Genomic DNA, 14432 nt, shown 5'->3' with positions numbered 1-14432 from the left:
AAGAATGAATGTCAGCTCAACTGCACTCTTAACTGCAGCTCTAGCTCTTCCTATGTTGTCTTGGGTGGGTCTTTCCTATTTTGGACTGTGGGTTTCTGATGAGTTAAATGCTGGGTGAAAACAGGTAAGTTCTCATGTCCTTTTAATATGAAAAGGAACATAGGGATTCTAACAAATACCTTGTAGCTACAAAGTATCATATTTTCTTGTGCCAGGGAGTCATAGATGAGCGATTGTTGCTCAGCATGAGGTAATGCAAATGCGAAAGCCATCCAGGGCTCAGATTAGTCCTGCTAGTCATTGATCCTTGTTCAAATTCAAGAAGAAATTGGGGGGCCAGCATCAGAGTCTCTGTTTATGGTCACCATTAGCCAGTTGCAGAAAATCTCTTGCTTACCTCTACCCTAATTGGTTTCTGGGCGCTATGGTCCCCCCAGTACCATTGTTAGGTTGCTCAATATGACTTCAGGTGTAGTTTTCGGGGTATGCTTGAAGCTAACTAGGCTAGTTACTGGCAAAAACTTTTGTAGGAAACACCCCCCGAATATGTTCCAAGAGAAGGATTGAAAATCTGGGAAACTAAATTTCCTTGAGCTGTGCTTGGCAATTACATCTTCTGGAAAAAAAGAAAAAACCTTTGTGGAAGTGAAAACTGTCTATAATCCTAGGGGTTTTCTTCCCAGTAGGGGCCAAATAAGCTCATGTAAAACTAATTCTGCAGATAAATATAAACTTCAAAGTAAAATATAAAAATTAACTAAAGGCTTCAGTTCAGTTCAGTCGCTCTGTCGTGTCCGACTCTTTGCGACCCCATGAATCTCAGCACACCAGGCCTCCCTGTCCATCACCAACTCCTGGAATTCACTCAAACTCGCATCCATCGAGTCAGTGATGCCATCCAGCCCTCTCATCCTCTGTCGTCCCTTCTCCTCCTGCCCCCAATCCCTCCCAGCATCAGAGTCTTTTCCAATGAGTCAACTCTTCGCATGAGGTGGCCAAAGTACTTGAGCTTCAGCTTCAGCATCAGTCCTTCCAATGAACACCCAGGACTGATCTCCTTTACAATGGACTGGTTGGATCCCCTTGCAGTCCATGGGACTCTAAAGAGTCTTCTCCAACACCACAGCTCAAAAGCATCAATTCTTCGGTGCTCAGCTTTCTTCACAGTCCAACTTTCACATCCATACATGACCACTGGAAAAACCATAGCCTTGACTAGACAGACCTTTGGTAGCAAATTAATGTCTCTGCTCTTCAATATGCTATCTAGGTTGGTCATAACTTTCCTTCCAAGGAGTAAGCATCTTTTAATTTCATGGCTGCAATCACCATCTGCAGTGATTTTGGAGCCCAGAAAAATAAAGTCTGACACTGTTTCCACTGTTTCCCCATCTATTGCCCATGAAGTGATGGGACCAGATGCCATGATCTTCGTTTTCTGAATGTTGAGCTTTAAGCCAACTTTTTCACTCTCCACTTTCACCTTCATCAAGAGGCTTTTTAGTTCCTCTTCACTTTCTGCCATAAGGGTGGTGTCATTTGCATATCTGAGGTTATTGATATTTCTCCCAGCAATCTTGATTCCAGCTTGTGCTTCTTCCAGCCCAGCATTTCTCATGATGTACTCTGCATAGAAGTTAAATAAACAGGGTGACAATATACAGCCTTGACATACTCCTTTTCCTATTTGGAACCAGTCTGTTGTTCCATGTCCAGTTCTAACTGTTGCTTCCTGAACTGCATATAGGTTTCTCAAGAGGCAGATCAAGGTGGTCTGGTATTCCCATCTCTTGAAGAATTGTCCACAGTTTATTGTGATCCACACAGTCAAAGGCTTTGGCATAGTCAATAAAGCAGAAATAGATGTTTTTCTGGAACTCTCTTGCCTTTTCCATGATCCAGCGGATGTTGGCAATTTGATCTCTGGTTCCTCTGCCTTTTCTAAAACCAGCTTGAACATCTGGAAGTTCACAGTTCACATATTGCTGAAGCCTGGCTTGGAGAATTTTGAGCATTACTTTACTAGCATGTGAGATGAGTGCAATTGTGCAGTAGTTTGAGCATTCTTTGGCATTGCCTTTCTTTGGGATTGGAATGAAAACTGACCTTTTCCAGTCCTGTGGCCACTGCTGAGTTTTCCAAATTTCCTGGCATGTTGAGTGCAGCACTTTCACAGCATCATCTTCCAGGATTTGAAATAGCTCAACTGGAATTCCATCACCTCCACTAGCTTTGTTCGTAGTGATGCTTTCTAAGGCCCACTTGACTTCACATCCAGGATATTTGGCCCTAGTGAGTGATCACCCCGTTGTGATTATCTTGGTCATGAAGATCTTTTTTTGTACAGTTTTCCTGTGTATTCTTGCCACCTCTTATTAATATCTTCTGCTTCTGTTAGGTCCATACCATTTCTGTCCTTTATCGAGCCCATCTTTGCATGAAATGTTCCTTTGGTATCTCTAATTTTCTTGAACAGATCTCTAGTCTTTCCCATTCTGTTGTTTTCCTCTATTTCTTTGCATTGATTGCTGAGGAAAGCTTTCTTATCTCTTCTTGCTATTCTTTGGAACTCTGCATTCAGATGCTTATATCTTTCCTTTTCTCCTTTGCTTTTCACTTCTCTTCTTTTCACAGCTACTTGTAAGGCCTTCCCAGACAGCCATTTTGCTTTTTTGCATTTCTTTTCCATGGGGATGGTCTCAATCCCTGTCTCCTGTACAGTGTCACGAACCTCCATCCATAGTTCATCAGGCACTCTATCTATCAGATCTAGTCCCTTAAATCTATTTCTCACTTCCACTGTCTAATCATAAGGGATTTGATTTAGGTCATACCTAAATGATCTAGTGGTTTTCCCTACTTTCTTCAGTTTAAGTCTGAATTTGGCAATAAGGAGTTCATGATCTGAGCCACAGTCAGCTCCCGGTCTTGTTTTTGCTGACTGAATAGAGCTTCTCCATCTTTGGCTGCAAAGAATATAATCAGTCTGATTTCGGTGTTGACCATCTGGTGATGTCCATGTGTAGAGTCTTCTCTTGTGTTGTTGGAAGAGGGTGTTTGCTATGAACAGTGCGTTCTGTTGGCAAAACTCTATTAACCTTTGCCCTGCCTTATTCCGTATTCCAAGGCCAAATTTGCCTGTTACTCCAGGTGTTTCTTGACTTCCTACTTTTGCATTCCAGTCCCCTATAATGAAAAGGACATCTTTTTTGGGTGTTAGTTCTAAAAGGTCTTGTAGGTCTTCATAGAACCGTTCAACTTCAGCTTCTTTAGCGTTACTGGTTGGGGCATAGACTTGGATTACTGTGATATTGAATGGTTTGCCTTGGAAACAAACAGAGATCATTCTGTCATTTTTGAGATTTCATCCAAAGTACTGCATTTCAGATTCTTTTGTTGACCATGATGGCTACTCCATTTCTTCTAAGGGATTCCTGCCCACAGTAGTAGATATAACGGTCATCTGAGTTAAATTCACCCAATCCAGTCCATTTTAGTTCGCTGATTCCTAGAATCTCGACATTCACTGTTGCCATCTCCTGTTTGACCACTTCCAATTTGCCTTGATTCATGGACCTGACATTCCAGGTTCTTATGCAATATTGCCCTTTACAGCATTGGACCTTGCTTCTATCACCAGTCACATCCACAACTGGGTATTGTTTTTGCTTTGGCTCCATCCCTTCATTCTTTCTGGAGTTATTTCTCCACTGATCTCCAGTAGCATATTGGGCACCTACCGACCTGGGGAGTTCCTCTTTCAGTATCCTATTATTTTGCCTTTTCATACTGTTCATGGGGTCCTCAAGGCAAAAATACTAAAGTGGTTTGTCATTCCCTTCTCCAGTGGCCCACATTCTGTCAGACCTCTCCACCATGACCCACCCATCTTGGGTGGGCCCACACGGCATGGCTTAGTTTTATTGAATTAGACAAGGCTGTGGTTCGTGTGATTAGATTGACTAGTTTTCTGTGATTATGGTTTCAGTGTGTCTGCCCTCTGATGCCCTCTGGCAACACCTACTGTCTTACTTGGGTTTCTCTTACCTTGGATGTGGGGTATCTCTTCACGGCTGCTCCAGCAAAGCACAGCCGCTGCTTCTTACCTTGGACCAGGGCTATCTCCTCACGGCCGCCCCTCCTGACCTTGAACGTGGAGTAGCTCCTCTCGGCCCTCTTGTGCCCGCGCAGCCACCGCTCCTTGGACGTGGGGTTGCTCCTCTTGTAACTAAAGGCTTAAGAGTGGTCAAACACAGACACATTTTTAAGGCAAGTCCATATTTAGAAAAAGGGAGTAGCACTTGGTGATTTTTCTCCTGTATGTATGTGTATATGTGTCTTTTTTCCCATGTGTATACACACATATGTGTGTATGTGTATGTTTGTGTGGTTTATAGCCAGAAGGCAGACCCTAATCTGTATCATTCAGGTTGGCTAAAACACAGATGTAAAATTTGGAATTTTACATTGTAAACAATGCTTTAATAAATGTCTTTCTGTATATATTTTTGAAAAGTTTTCTCATGATTTCCATGGAAGCAGATTTGCTGGATCAGGGTCATGTTTTAAGTTTTGATGTGAACTGCTATTTTTTTCTCTCCAGAAAAAGTGGGCTAATTTATATACTTCTACCAGCATTTTGTGGGAGTCTTCACTTTTCTGCCTCTTTAAAACTCTTGATATTGTAAATTTTGTAAATTGTTGCCAGTTGAATATGTGAAAAAATTTCTTCTTTAAGTTTGAATACTTGATTCTTTATTGAAATTTTACATCCTTGTAGATGCTTATTATTAACCTTTCAAATTTATTTTGATTTTTCCAGTTCATATCTTTTGACTTTTCTTTAATCAGTATTTTTATTGGAAGTATATTTACTTTAGTGTTGTGTTAATTTCTGCTGTATAGCAAAGTGATTCAGTTATATATACATTCTTTTTTAAATATTCTTTTCCATTATGAATTATAATAGGGTAATTGGACAGAGGAGCCTGGTGGGCGCCCCGTCTGTGGGGTCACACAGAGTCGGACATGACTGAAGTGACTTAGCAGCAGCAGCAGCTATGCTACCCAGTAGGGCGTTGTTGTATATCCATTCTGTATATTACGGCTTACATCCGCTAACCCCAGCCTCTCACTCCATCTCTTTCCTAAGCTCTTGCCCTTGGCAATAACAGATCTGTTCTGTACATCCATGCATCTATTTCTCTTTTGTATATAGATTCATTTGTGTCATATTTCAGAGTCCACATGTAAGTGATATCATATGGTATTTGCCTTTCTCTTTCTGACTTACTTCACTTAGTATGATAATCTCTGTTTGCATCCATGTTGCTTGCAAATGGCATTATTTCATTCTTTATATGGCTGAGTAGTATCGCAGTGTATATATGGACCACATCTTCTTTATCCATTCATCTGTCGATGGTCATTTAGGTTGTTTCCATGCCTTGATGATTGTGAACAGTGCTGCTATGAACATTGGGGTACATGTATCTTTTTGAATTATAGTTTTGTCCAGAGATAAGATTGTTAGAGCATACAATAACTCTATTTTTAGTTTTCAGAGGAATCTCTATACTGTTTCCACCATGGCTGCACCAACTTACATTCCAGTCAACTGTGTATGAGGGTTCCCTTTTCTCCACATCCTTTCTAGCATTTGTTATTTGTAAACATTTTAATGATGGTCGTTGACCAGTGTGAGTTGGTACCTCATTGTAGTTTCGATTTGTATTTCTGTAGTAATTAGCAGTAGTGAACATCTTTTCATGTACCTGTTGACCATCTATATTTCTTCTTCATATATATTGACTATTTTACTTTTTAATGAAATAATACATATGCAGAATATAAAAGTTCCACTAAGAAGGCTTACTAGTAAAGAATAGCATCAGTCTGTCCCATCTTTCTTACCCTCCCAGTCCTGCTACCTACAGATAACCATACTCAGCTCTTGTAATGGTTTCTTCTAATATTTAATTAATTTAACTTCATGTTTCTAAATGATAGGCTTCTGTGTTCCTTTTTTTATTTTATTTATTTATTTTTAATTTAAATTATTTTAATTAGAGCCTAATTACTTTACAATATTGTATTGGTTTTGCCATACATCAACATGAATCCACCACGGGTGTACACGTGTTCCCAATCCTGAACCCTGCTCCCACCTTTTTTGATTTTTAAGCTTCAGATATTAATTCCTGATTTTATACTAGGTAAGAGGAAGATTTAGTTCTTGTTCCATTTTACCCTCATACCATCCTGTCTTCCTGTCTGTACAGACATATTCAGTTCTCTTTGATCATACTTTCAATGCAGATATATCATAATTTGGGGCTAAAATTATATTCACTATTTACATCATTATTACATAAATATTATTCACAGTTCAGTAAGTATACCACATAGTTTAGGTTTTCCTTCTGGTTCTGCATTTTGTTTTGCCTGGAGTTAATAATTACCTCTTTTGGGGCTTTGCACTTAATTTTCTATGTCTGCAAGTCTTTGTCACCAAAATTTCTGCATGAATATACAACTCTTAAGGTAAATATTATAGCTGATCTATAATTTCCTTTGGGCTTCCCTGCTGGCTCAGAGGTTAAAGCATCTACCTGCAATGTGGGAGACCTGGGTTCGATCCCTGGGTCAGGAAGATCCCCTGGAGAAGGAAATGGCAACCCACTCCAGTATTCTTGCCTGGAGAATCCCATAGATGGAGGAGCCTGGTGGGCTACAGTCCACAGGGTCGCAAAGAGTCGGACACGACTGAGCAACTTGTGTCCATCCTTGTGTTCCAATCTCATTTAGTTGATATGTGGGCTTATTGTACAAATATCATCCTAGAACCTCCTCTCCCCATTATTGAAATTCCCGTTGCAGGTCCCCTGTGTTTCAGCTTGTCTCTTTTCTTGGTCATCATTTCATCCTTTTCCACAATTTTGTTGTAAGACTTAACTCCAGTATAATACTGAGAAAGAGTACATGGAATCACTTTATCTTTGAAAACTTGTATGTCTAAAAGTATGGTTTTCTACCCTCACACTTGATTTTGTAATTTGCTTGTGTGAGTAACTCTAGGCTGGAAACAATTTTTACCTTGGAACTTTAAAGGCATTTTTAAAAATTAATTTATTTATTATAATTGGAGGCTAATTGCTTTACAGTATTATGGTGGGTTTTGCCATACATCGACATGAATCAGCCACGGGTGTACATTTGTCCCCCTGGCCTGAACACCTCTCACACCGCCGCCCCATCCCATCCCGCTGGGATGTCCCAGTGCACCGGCTTTGAGTGCCCTATTTCATGCATCGAACTTGGTCTGCAGCCATCCATGGTGTTAAAAAGTCCAATACTGTTCTGATTCTTGATCTCTTGTGTTTTTGTCTTTCTTTCTGGACATTTTCCGAATCCTTTCTCTATTCTTAAGGCACTGAAGTTTTATGAGATACTTGGAAGTTCTTTTCTATTCTCACCATTCTCATATTACAGCTATATGATATTTTACATTCTCATAAATCTTGGGTCCATTTCTAGATTTTCTTTTTATGTCTTTAATAGCCACACCCATTGCTGGATCTGTACTACAGTTTAAAGATACTCATTTATAGTGCATTTTGATATCTCCAATGGCAAATGTCCCCACTTCTTGTTCTCTGTTATGTATTCTTTTTGTGGCTCTCAACTATAATTTTTGAAATGAAATTTTGATCAGTTTTCAACTTTGAAAAAAAATTCCTTGCAATTATGGTAGTCTGTGAAATTCTAGTTTGAGAGAATTCACATTTTTACTTATTTGCATCTTCTTATCTGTAGAGATGAATGTCTCAGCGATATTCAAGTCTTCTTTCAGAGTTTTTTTTTATAGAGGTTCTGTACATTTCTTCTATAAGTTGTAATTTTATTCCATCTATTATTTATCTACATTAATACCATAGATTTTCATATTTGCTTCCTTTTTAAATTATGTTGAACAATTTTAGTTAATATTTCCATGTTTTTTGTCATTCAATAAATATTTTAACTCCTACTATTTTCCAGAAGGTATTAGACATTCAGGCCATCGTGTTAAGCAAGGAGACATGGTCCTTGCCCTTAGGTAGATAATTATATCATTTTCAAATAATGATTAAATTTTCCTTTCCAATATTATTTTTACTCTGATGTTTACTGCTAGAATCTGATTTTTAAAAACTCTATCATGTTAAGGAACTTTAGTTCTGCATTCTGTTTATAAAAGCTTTATAATCACAATGTTGAATTTCATTAAAGTTCATTTAATTGTTAATGTAGTAAATATGTTACACCATCCTTGAATTCCTGGAATAAACCTCACTGGGTAATTTCAGTGTTCTGTTTTTATCCTGCTTGACAGCATCTAATAATGTTGTATATAGAATTCTTATAACTATAGGAATAAAAAGATTGATCTATAGTTTTCTTTTACTGTGGTCTTTTTTGAGGTTTGATGTTAAAATTATGCTAACCTCCAGGTGAATGGAAAAGCTTCCCAGAGCTCTTCTTTGAAACATATATTTATTTAAGAAATATTTTTAAAAGCAAAGTAATTTCCTTGCCTTTGAAAGTTTATTGCCAGATTTCTTCTTTAATGATGTTCATCTGACACCTGTTCAGTTTTATCTGTGGTTATTGATGCACTCATTACTAGATTTTTAAGAACCAACTTGGGAATGTCATTTTCCCTTTGTGTTTTCACTGTTTGAACCTTTGTTAAATTTCTCAGAAGGCTATTTATTGGAGTTATGTTTTCAGTATTATAAATATGCATTTCATATGTCTTCTCTACATATTTATTGTACAGAAGACAACACTTAGGTTTAATTTTTCACCTTAAAAGTTAAGATGCAATATTTGAAAAGGTGATAGAGGAAAAAGAATAGAATAGGGAACTGTAAAAGGAGTATTTGAGGGAATTGATCAGAAATAACTAATTTTGGGGTCAAATATGGACCCATTGTACCTGCAGAGACGATAGGATTTACCAGAGCCCTAAGTTCTGTAGGTAAGTTTTATGTAAGATCATAGACACTCATAGCATGCAGGAATTGGCTAGAAAATTACTTCAAGTTCATCATTATGTAGATTTAGAAACTAAGCTACAAAGAGGTGAAGTAACTTACTCAGTTACAGAGTGTGAGGATTACTTAATCTAATAGAGTTACTTGTACTGTACAACACTTTTTTTAAAAAGGAAAATATATATGTAGGTTTACAGGAAGAAATGCAAGGAGGCACTTCTGTAAATGTTTTATAAATATTGTTTTGATAGGATGCCAGACTTCATCTTCCTTTTCTAGGTGAAGAACTGAAGATATAAGGGGATTGAAGAAGAACAAGTCACAATCCAAATCAGGTCTGAAACCTCTTTCTGTTGGTTGCTTTACCTGTCAATAACTCAATAAGCAACATTACCTCTTTCAAAAATCAATGAATGGAAATGCTATGAGGAAACAGAGAAATCTTCATTCTTGTGGGTATTCACGGAAAAGACTTTAACTGTTGCTATTCTTTTACTTATTAAAATAGGGAAAATTAAAAGTGATGATACTGAATGCTTGCAAGAGTCTAGGGAAATTGAGACCCATGTATTGTAAAGTAGCAATCTTTGGAAAGACAAATTAGCCGATTAAGGAGAAAATGCTATATGAATGAAGGTCATATAGCTGCGCTGTCTAATAATAAAAAAAATTGAAGTGGCAGAATTTGTCAGAAGGGAAGGTCTAAATAAATTGTGGTGCTCGTGAGAATATTGTGTAGCTAATGACAATCTCCTTATCATCAGAAATACAAGCATGAGACAATGCCTATACCTCTGTGTGCTCACTTCTTCACATTTGGCTCAGTCAGCTCCACACACACTGAAATTAAGATGAACGGATTGAGATATTGTTGAAGTATGGTATTATATAGCTTACAAGTGTACACCATAGTGGTTCATGATTTTTAGAGATTTTATTCCACTTACATTTATTATGAAATTTTGGCTGTATTCCTGTGTTGCATAACTAGCGAGACTCTTACCTGGGGACTCTTGGTAAGAACCTGTTTCCAGGTTCTTTCAGGTCATTGACATAATTCAGTTTTTCAAATTTGTAGGACTGAGGTTTTCATCTTCTTGCCGGCTGTAGACTAGGGGGTTCACTCTCGTCTCTAGAGGCTTCTCCCAGGTCGTTCCATGTGGCCCCCTCCATTACAGCATTAGAGAACCTCCCTTATGTTGTTCTCCACTTTCTCTTGCTATCAGATGGAGAAAACTCAGCTTTTATGGGGCTGAGGTGATTCGGCTAGGCCCCTATGCATAATCTTTTGGACTTTGGGTCAATATCTGCAAACTCCCTTTTGCCACACATTATAACATAATCATGGAAATCAAGCCAAGGGGCAAGTGGTGCCATGGAGTCATCCTGTTGCCTGCCAGACCATGGATTGGACTCACTCTGTCACTTCCTGTAGGTCTTTTCCCAGTTGTTAACTTTTCAGCAAAGTGTTTCCTGGAATCTATCTAAATTTCAACTGCTCCTTTTACCTCCACCTAAACTTCCACCCCTTTTGCCTGTTTTTCTTTTTAAATTTCTTCTTTAGCACTTATCATCTAAAGTCCAATATATACCTTATTTATATTGTTTGTTATCTGTCTCCTTTAGCACACATAATCTCAAAGAGATCAAGGACTTTGTTGTTTTCTGCTGTATGTAGTTCTCACTGCTGGAATGATGCCTGGCACATAACAAATACTCAGTAAATATGCATTTAATGAGGGAACAAATGATACAAAATTTGTAGAGGGTATGATTACAATTACTTAAAAGTATGAATGCATGTAAACACAAAACAGTATTGTTAAGATAGTAAGACTTTAATAGCTTAAAAATCTCTCTCTTAAGCTCTGCACTGCTTTTCTATTGACATAACAAAGAAAAGGCCTTACAGAAGGGGCTGTTGTCTGAGGAGTGTGGATTATCCAAGTATGACATAGCTCACGAGCAGATAGTTTTGAGGTAATGCTAAGGAGGGATTCAGGAGTTCATCACAAGCAGAAGAACATACCAGAGGCAGTATGGAAGAAGAGAAAGAGCATGAGAGATGGAATCCCAAAGACCTGGAGTTGTGTCTCTCTCAAGGATTTACTGGATTTCCTAGATGGCTCAGTGGTAAAGAATCTGCCCACCAATGCAGGAGATGCAACAGACACAGGTTCCATCCCTGGGTCGGGAAGATCCCCTGGAGGAGGAAATGGCAACCCACCCAGTATTCTTGACTGGGAAATCCCACGGACAGAGGAGCCTGGTGGGCTACAGTCCATGGGGTTGCAAAGAGTCAGACACGACTGAGCGACTAAACAGTGACAGCAGCAAGTATTAATATTTACTAGTTGGGTGAATTGAAAAGCCACATGACCCCTCTGAGCCAATTTTCTCACTACAGAAATGAGGACATGAACTACTTTCATCATTGGGTTGCTGTAAGGATTGCGTAAGATGCTCGGTTTTACTTCGTTTCACATCATCCAGCTTATTCACCCTTTTGATTGCCAAGAGAAAGATGTCTCGTGTTGTACCAACTTTTCTCCTTCATCTATCTTGTGTGCAATTATAGAAAAGGACTTTCTTGAAATGGTAGGATGATTTCCCCATGAAAGGAATATCACCAGTTTTTTTTTTTTTTTTTTTTGTAATGCAATATTGGTTTCCAATAAGCAACTAGTTTAAAATAACAGAAACAGAAATTCCCATGTGGCTAACAAAATTTCCCTTTGAGCTCCAAAGGCTCTCCTGGCACTCTCCAATTATTGTACCTTGAAATTGTTTCAGTAACTGCATTCTTTATGACAGGCATTTGAATATCAAATATTGGTCACTGCCAGAGTATTAAATTGTTAATCAGAAGTAGGAGGAAAATGACTTTAAGTTCTGATCCTGTCAGTTTCTCATTATTTGACCTTGAACCATTCACCTTACTTCTCTTGGCCTTCTGGTGCATTTTGAGAATCCTTGCATGCATGAACAAATGACTCTGTGGAAAGATAATTCCCATGGCAATAAAAGCGATTACATTTTAAGCATCTAGTATATTCCAGACGTTATGCTATATTCTTTACATACATTATCTTAAAAGCTCAAAACAAGTCAACCAGCTGATATCATTGTCTCCATTTTATCCACAAGAAAGCTGAGGCTTAGCGAGATCAAATAAATTCTTGAGAGTAACACAATGAAATGCTGGAATTGATCTACTGCTATAATCTGTTAGCATCATTTTGCATTTGGATTATTCTTTTCAATGCATTTACTCTCTGGCCCAATTTTGTGTCAAAGAGGATTTGATTCACCATTCTATGCCTTTATGTAAGTCTTCAATTTAAAGAAAATGAACAACAGTCTGCTTGTTCCTTGCTACACCCAAGGTACCTAGCACAATACCTGTTAGGTAGTAGGTGTTAAATAAATGACGTTTGAATGAATGAATGAGTGATATGGGTCAAAGACAGAGTGTTGTGCCATGTCTCCATTGACATATAGTAGTATTGGCCCTTTCGGTTATAAATCCATTGGACTTTGTTGTTAAGATATCTTCATTTCTTTGTTTTTTTATCTATAGGTGTTAAAGGGAGACATTGTCAAATGTTTTGGTGTAGTCAGGTACACTATATATAGGTTCCCCCCAAATCTGCCATTCTGATAATCTTATTTTGCAAAAAGAAAAGCTTAAAATGTATTTCATGTTTCATGGGCATATTATTTTTCTCATCTTTTTTTTTTTTTTTATCTTAGAGTTCACAAAATACTCAATTTTATCTTTTGACCTATGAAACTATCTGGGATAGACATTAAGTGCAATATATATTTTTGCAGCACATTCCTTTTGAAGGTGAATCAAGAGAGTATTTTCTATCTTACAAGTTTCTGGCAGAATTTTGAGGCTATATTTGGAAAGTTCTCTTAATAACAACAGCAATAAGCATTTATTCAAAAGGTTGCATTATAAACACTGCGTAGACACCTGACCTACATTATTTAATTTAATTTCCCACAAATCTGTGAAGTAGGCCTGAATATCTGAAATCTACAAACCAGAAATCCAAGAACAAAAAGAGCTAAATTTTGCCCAAAGTTACTCATATGGTAAGTAGTAATCAGGATTCAAACCCAGGTCTCAAACTCCAAGATTGTGTTTTTAATTAGTATACATATTGCCTTTTATAACTTTTCAAGGCCAGGAAACACATTAAAAACTCCCTAAAGTTTTCTTATGATCACTTATACTGTTTGGTTTCAGTTTTCTTGTTTTATTTGGATTAGGCTGGGTTATGCTGCAGTGACAAATAACATCAGTTTTATTATAATGTTGCTTTTATGTATCAGAATGGGTTTACTTGATTGCAGTGACTGGAAGATCATACTGGAAACTCATGCAAAGACAATTAACTGTTTTAAACTCAAAATGATACATACTACTTCTAGCGACATATCATGATCAAAGCAAATTAAACGGCCAATCGAAACCTCGAGGAGTGGGGAATCATAACCCTCCACTACATCTGAAAGGAGAGAACAAGTTATCAGTGGATAGCGATGGTATCCACAAATCCATGTATCTGATGCCCCTATCAGAGGTGAAAATATTCTCTCTTTAAAAAGTTTTGATTGGGATATAGTTGGTTTATAATTACTATTCAGTAGAGGGAGAAGGCAATGGCACCCCACTCCAGTTATCTTGCCTGGAAAATCCCATGGGCGGAGGAGCCTCGTAGGCTACAGTCCACGGGGTCACAAAGAGCCAGATGCGACTGAGCAACTTCCCTTTCACTTTTCACTTTCATGCATTGGAGAAGGAAATGGCAACCCACTCTAGTGTTCTTGCCTGGAGAATCCCAGGGACGGGGGAGCTTGGTGGGCTGCCATCTATGGGGTCGCACAGAGTCGGACACGACTGAAGCGACTTAGCAGCAGCAGCAGACCCTTATTAGTTATCAGTTTTATATATAGTAGTGTGTTTATGTCAGTCCCAATTTTGCAATTTATCCCTTCCCCAGAACCTTGCCCTTTCCCCCAGTAACCATAAGTTTATTTTCTGAAGCATCACTACAAACAAAGCTAGTGGAGGTGATGGAATTCCAGTTGAGCTATTTCAAATCCTGAAAGATGATGCTGTGAAAGTGCTACACTCAATATGCCAGCAAATTTGGAAAACTCAGCAGTGGCCACAGGACTGGAAAAGGTCAGTTTTCATTCCAATCTCAAAGAAAGGCAATGCCAAAGAATGCTCAAACTACTGCACAATTGCACTCATCTCACACGCTAGTAAAGTAATACTCAAAATTCTCTGAGCCAGGCTTCAGCAATATGTGAAATGTAAACTTCCAGATGTTTAAGCTGGTTTTAGAAAAGGCAGAGGAACCAGAGATCAAATTG

The 14432-nt window shown here is 38.2% G+C and overlaps 1 long non-coding RNA gene across 2 annotated transcripts in view; it reads left to right on the top strand.

The window, feature by feature from the left end:
- Positions 1 to 14432, top strand: part of LOC138988953 (uncharacterized) — a 153030-nt gene that overhangs the window by 81252 nt on the left and 57346 nt on the right. For both annotated transcript variants that reach the window (XR_011465222.1, XR_011465223.1), the window contains exon 3: positions 9318 to 9373. This is a non-coding gene — a long non-coding RNA (uncharacterized lncRNA). The remainder of the gene's footprint in view (positions 1 to 9317; positions 9374 to 14432) is intronic.

Source organism: Bos mutus, chromosome 8 (assembly GCF_027580195.1).
Source record: "Bos mutus isolate GX-2022 chromosome 8, NWIPB_WYAK_1.1, whole genome shotgun sequence".
NCBI classification, from domain to species: domain Eukaryota; kingdom Metazoa; phylum Chordata; class Mammalia; order Artiodactyla; family Bovidae; genus Bos; species Bos mutus.
The sequence above is the reverse complement of the archived record's forward strand: the minus strand, read 5'-3'. Positions and strand labels throughout refer to the sequence as shown.